The following is a 6,000-nucleotide window of genomic DNA, read 5'->3' as shown; positions in this document are numbered from 1 at the left end:
CAGAGATGGGGATGGTATGAGAGCCTCCCAAGAAGAAAGGAGAAGGCTGGAGATATAGCTCTATGGGTAAAGTGCTTGCTATGTGAGCATGAAGACCCGAGCTTGGGTCCCTAGCAACCAGGCATGGCAACACACACCTAAACCTTTACGGGGCACTGGAGGTATGAAGATGAATGGAACCTAGAGACTTTCTGACCAGTCAGTCTAGTCTGAATGGGGAACTCCCAGTTCAGTGAAAGCCCTGTCTGGCAAAAATAAGGTAGAGAGCAAGAGAGAAAAAACCTCAACACATATACACACACGCACACACTCGCACATACATGGATACACCCCACACTCATAAACATACACACAAAGAGTAAGGGGAAACCAAGTGTAGTGGTACATGCATACAATCTAGCACATGGGAAGCTAAAGCAGAAAAATTGCAAGTTTGGGGCCAGCCTGAGCTACATAGTAAACTTGAGGCCAGCCTGGATTCATAGTAAAACACTAACTAAAAAGTGAAAATTTAAAAATATGACATGAAGAGGGATAAGGAGCAGGAAAGAAAGAGAGGAGGAGAAGAAGGAGGGGGAGAAATAAGCAGATTTTTAGGGAGATAAGAAGCCCTTAAGGCACAACCCAGGTGGAGTGTTTGAGAAACTGAACAGACCATTGAGGCCTGAGGTTAGTGGGTGAGAGGCAGCCTTGTGGGATCCGAGGGATGGGCAAGGCCTAACTGCTGCTGATCTTCTTGGCCTGCAGGCCTGAGATTTAGCCAGGATTTACTGTCAACCAGGTTGTTTGTTTGCTGGAATTCTCTGTGCTTGGCCACCGTCATGGGTTCTCAACAGGGAAGAGAGGGAGAAGGGACTCACCCTGCATCAACCAGTGCGGAGTAACTGGTCACAGCTCCCCTAGATCGTACCCACCCTCAGCCTGTATGTGCAGTTAGCCACTTTCTCCAGGTCTTGACCTACAGCCAGAAAGAAGCAAAGAAAGCAGACCTCCAGACACCTTCTAAACCCTCCTCAGACACTTGGGATTAGCTGGGATATTCAGTTAGGCAGGTACTACCCTTCAACAAGGTAAATTTCACATAAATTCATATTTTGTGCTAGTTGAGATCCCTTGGAGCTGGAGTTACAGACAGTTGTCACACACACACACACACACACACACACACACACACACACACACACACCAATCATAGATGCTGGGAGCCAAACTTGGGGCCTCTGGAAGAGTCACAGGCATAAACTACTGAACCATTGCTTTGAGCCCTGATGAATCTATTTTTGAGGTGGCACCAACATTGGAGTGGGTGCAGAGGTGAGAAAGAAAAAAAACAGGACCAAAAATAGTACAGTGGGCTGGGCAGTGGTGGTACACACCTTTTTAATTCCAGTACTTGGGAGGCAGAGGCAGGCAGATTTCTGAGTTCTAGGCCAGCCTGGTCTACAGAGTGAGTTCCAGAATAGCCAGGGCTATACAGAGAAACCCTGTCTCAGGGAAAAAACAAACAAACAAACAAACAAACAAAAAACTGGTACAGTGTGGCAAAGGTAGAGTCCATCATTGAGATGGCTGTCAGCGCAGATGCAGGGTGAACATCAAGATCTGGGTCACATTGAACATGTCTTTAAGAGGTGATACTGAACAGAAGGTTAGGGATGGGAATGTGCACTGGGGAGCCATTCTGGGCCATGTGTGGAGTACTTAAATCCATAGAGGGAGTGAGGACAGCTAAGAAATGAGAGTAGACAGCAAACAGGAGAAGGGAATTGAAGGACTAGAGGATAGAGGATACTATATTCTCAGAAGTCTGGCCAAACAGGATAATCCAGAAAAGATGGTAAAAGAGGAGGAGGAGGAGGAGGAGGAGGAGGAGGAGGAGGAGACCCAAGATTATGAAGTCCAGAATCACCAAACATAGAGGAATTTGAACAAACTTGGCACAGGATTTACAAGAGTAGTTTAAGATGAGGAGAGGAACCAAATGTTTTCATAGAGAGGTTTGGAGGTAGGGTAGGAGGAGGAAAAGATTGGTTGCTGACTTCACACAAGTCCCGGGGTGGGGGGTGGGGGGCAAGGAGGGAAGAACTGTGCAGTAGCAGAAGGGAGTCGTAGGTAGGGGTCAAGAGATGTTGGAAACTATGCAGTATTTTGTGCACTGAGGTAAATGAAGTCAGTCCTGCAGGAGAGGAAGATGACACGCATGTACTTCAGTGGGTGAGAAAGACAGATCTGACCCTTGACAAGGCCACCTCAAGGGGCTGTATTATCTCAAGTGACTAGATCATTGGAATTCAGTGAATGTGACCACCATGCAGCAGACTGGGGCCCTGGACTGCCCATGTAGCTGTTTGAGTCAGTGCCACCCTCTGCTTCCTCTTTATGCAGGAGGCTGCCAACATCTGAGGGCTCAGGACAGCTTGGCTAAACAGAGTTTAGGCTCTGTTGAGTACAAAGGGTGCCAAGTAGTATGTGTCCAGGAATGCTGGCCCCCAACTCACCCCTGCTTTTATGACTGAAATGAGCCTCTAGAGTCCTCCGCTGAGTCTCACTTTCCCTCTGCATTATGGGAATAAGCTTACCATTGCCTCATGAGATGGCAAGGTATAGTTGGGAGAGTGGCTATGTCAGACTTTTGTCAAAATGTCATAAACTGAAGGACAGGATACAAGCATCATTAGTCATTGTTGTTGTTGTGCTGAATAGTCCCTCATTTATGCTACAAAACATTGCAGGGGATGCATGTGTAAGGAGAACCTCCCATGCCACTCCCCTCCGTGGGCTTAATTTTCACACCTAGCCTACTTTTTTTTTCAAGATAAGGAACAAGTCCTGGCTCCTTGCAAAAGCTTTCCAGTTTCATCGCTGACATAAATGTATCACTTCTAGATCACCAGTTAAAAGGAACATGAAGACATATTATTATCTTCAAAGCCTTCTTGGGAACTTATTAAACGTTAATCACAAAGCACGAGGATATTTCAGAGAGCAAACAGCAGCCTTGATACTTCTCAGATACCCTCAAAATTCCTGCTGGAGAGAGGAAAGCACTGAGTCTCTTTCCCTAAGTAGGTTCTCCAATTGTCCCAAGGTCTGCTTTGCTGGCTTGGTCTGCCCACCGCTGGCTGAACCCCTCTGTAGTTTGTATAGGCCTGGAGAAAAGGAAGAGAGAAGGAATATTTGCTAGGCATTTATTTTATACATCAAACATTAGATCTAGTACTCAGATAATCTCATAACTAAGCTAGAATAAAATCATGGTCTGATCACAGAAGGGGAAACTGAGGCTTGGAAGGTCAATCAGGTCACATGGCAGGCAAGAAGCCAGTTCTTTCCCAGCCTTCCTGCTGGGGGAGTAAGTGCGTCCAAATGTCTCGTTAATGAATGAGTAGCATGAAGCAAGCCTGCTGGATACAAACCCACTCTGTCTAAGGACATCAACAGGTATTAAAGGCATACTTACAACCCAACAGAAGCAAAGGAACCTTCTAAGACTCACGTGAGGCACTCTGGAGTTGCCCCAAACTTTTGAGTGATAAGATAACTGGCAAACTGCAGAACCTGTCCAGGGCTGGGTTGTGAATTTATAGTCTCAAGGCAGATGTGGTCTTCCTCCTGCCTCCTTACTAGAGAGGAGAATGAGCTAGCATCATGGCTCTGGCCACAGGCATGAAGGGCCTGAAGAGAGAACTCTGGCTTCTGACCGTTCTGTATTCAGGACAGAATACCTATGTTAGAAACCTTATACAGAATAATAATGTAGAGCTTTTGGTCCAACAAATGTGTAGGTATGTCAAGGTGGCAGCAGTGGAGAGGGGACTGAAATAAGTGAGGAGCCCTTCTGAGTACAGAGCCTGGGACTCAGAGACTGTATGTCGAGGCACCAGCCCTGCCCATGGCATTGATTCTGGAGGTAGGTGGAAAAGATCACCAAAAGGAGATTGCTAAAATATCTAGGCTAATTGAGAGGCATTAAAGGTGTGGCAAATGATTTTGACCACTGCCTAGGAGACTACAAGTTCACAGAAATGAGGAAAAGATGTTCCCAGGGTTTGGTTGTTTTTTGCTTTTGCTTTTGTTTTGTTTTGTTTTGTTTTGTTTTTTTGTCTCAAAAATCATTGCAAAATAACAAAAGAATATAATAAACACAAAGCCAGGCCTGTGTAATCCCAACTACTCAGAAGCCTGAGACAGTTGGATTGATTTCAACTTAGTGAGACCAGGACCTGTGAGCCTAGACAGTGTAGTGAGAACCTGTCTCAAAGCTAAACAAGGCTGATGTGTATTTTAGTGATAGAATACTTACCTAACACCACACACAGATCCTGTGGCTAACAAAACAACGAAACCCATAAACACAAGCTTTACTTGAGACTAGCTATTGTGATGCGGATGTGAAATGTGCCCCATAGGCTTGAGTTTGAACACTCGGTCCCCCAGTAGGTGGTGCTGTTGCGGAAGGTGCTGGAGCAAAGGGTAGAGCTTTGTTGTTGGAAGTGGAGTGCTTCTAGGTTTGACAGCCTGACCCTACTTCCTTCTGTCTTTCTGTTTCCTAACTGTGGTAGCAGTGTGAACAGCCACTACCTTACACTCTGCCACCATGCCTTTCCCACCATGATGGTTTATATTTCTTCTTAAACAGTAACCCAAGGAAAAAAAATACCCATCAGTTCATGTTATTCTTGCTGGGCACTTGGCCCCAAGAGAGAGAAAAATCCCTAATGCACTAGTAAATGTCACAGACCTGCCATACTAAATTCGAAGCTCCTGTGTGGCTAGGATTTTATTTTTACATTTATTTGTGTTCACGTGTATGTACATGTGTATACCATAGTGTCCCTGTGGAGGTCAGAGGACAATTTACTGGACTCCTTTCTTTCCAGCATGTGGGCTCTGGGCTTGAACTCAGGTCATCAAGTTTGGCAGCAAACACCTTTACCTGCTGAAGTAACTGAACAGTCCTAGAAGGAAAAAGCAGGGGTTGGGTGGGAGATGCACAGGGTGGGCTGGAAGATAGCTCCATTTAAGAGCACCTGCTGCTCTTGCAGAGGACCTAGGTTTGAGCTTCAGCACCCACAGTAGCTCACAACCATCTGTGAATCTGATTCCGGGAAATCCAACCCCCATCTTCTCGCCTCCAAGGAAACCAGACACACACATGGCACACGTGCATGTACGCAGGCAAAACACTCCTACACTTAAAAGTATTTTAAAGCTGAAACAAAAATAAAAAACAGAGGAAAGGGCTGGGGAGATGGCTGAGGGGCTAAGAAGTGCTCACTGAGTGTGAGGATGGAAGCCCAGAGCCCAGAACCAATGTAAGAAGCTGGGCAGGGTTCTCTACATAGTTACAGCCCAGCGCTGAAGAGTGGGTAAAGACAAGAGAATCGTTGGAGCTTTCTGGTGGCCAGATTTGCAGCCAGAAAATTTTAACTCTAGATGTTGTATTAAAAATAAATTAATAAAATAAGGTAGATACTGGGGAGACTCTTCGATGGGAGTTGCTACGCAAATGTAAAGAGCTGAGTTCCAGCACCTACCATGGAAAATTGGGCATGGCCGCTCATATCTATTACTCCGGAATTGTTGTGGTAGAGACAAAGGGTTCCAGGGTTGGATAGCCAGCCAGCACAGCTGAAATAGTAAATGTCCAATTCAGTGAGAGAACCAGTCTGTTCTAGGCAATGAGACGGAGCTACATAGGAAAATAGCCAGTGCCCTCCCTGGCCTCTGTATGCACACACACACACACACACACACACTCACACACATGCACACACACACGCACATGCACACACACATGCACACAGACATAGAGAAAGGGGGGTGTCTCACCTCTAGATCTGTGATCTGTTTCAAGTTAATTATCAAGAATCGTGAGATAAGACTCATTTTTGTTTGAAAGCCAACCAACCTCTCCAGCACTTTTCTCAAGATCTATCTTTTTATCTTTTCCCACGTTCCTTTGTGTTGGTGCCTTGCTGGAAACCAACTGACTGTGAA

The sequence above is a fragment of the Mastomys coucha genome, unplaced genomic scaffold (genome assembly GCF_008632895.1).
Source record: "Mastomys coucha isolate ucsf_1 unplaced genomic scaffold, UCSF_Mcou_1 pScaffold6, whole genome shotgun sequence".
NCBI classification, from domain to species: Eukaryota; Metazoa; Chordata; class Mammalia; order Rodentia; family Muridae; genus Mastomys; species Mastomys coucha.
Note: the sequence above shows the minus strand (reverse complement) of the source record.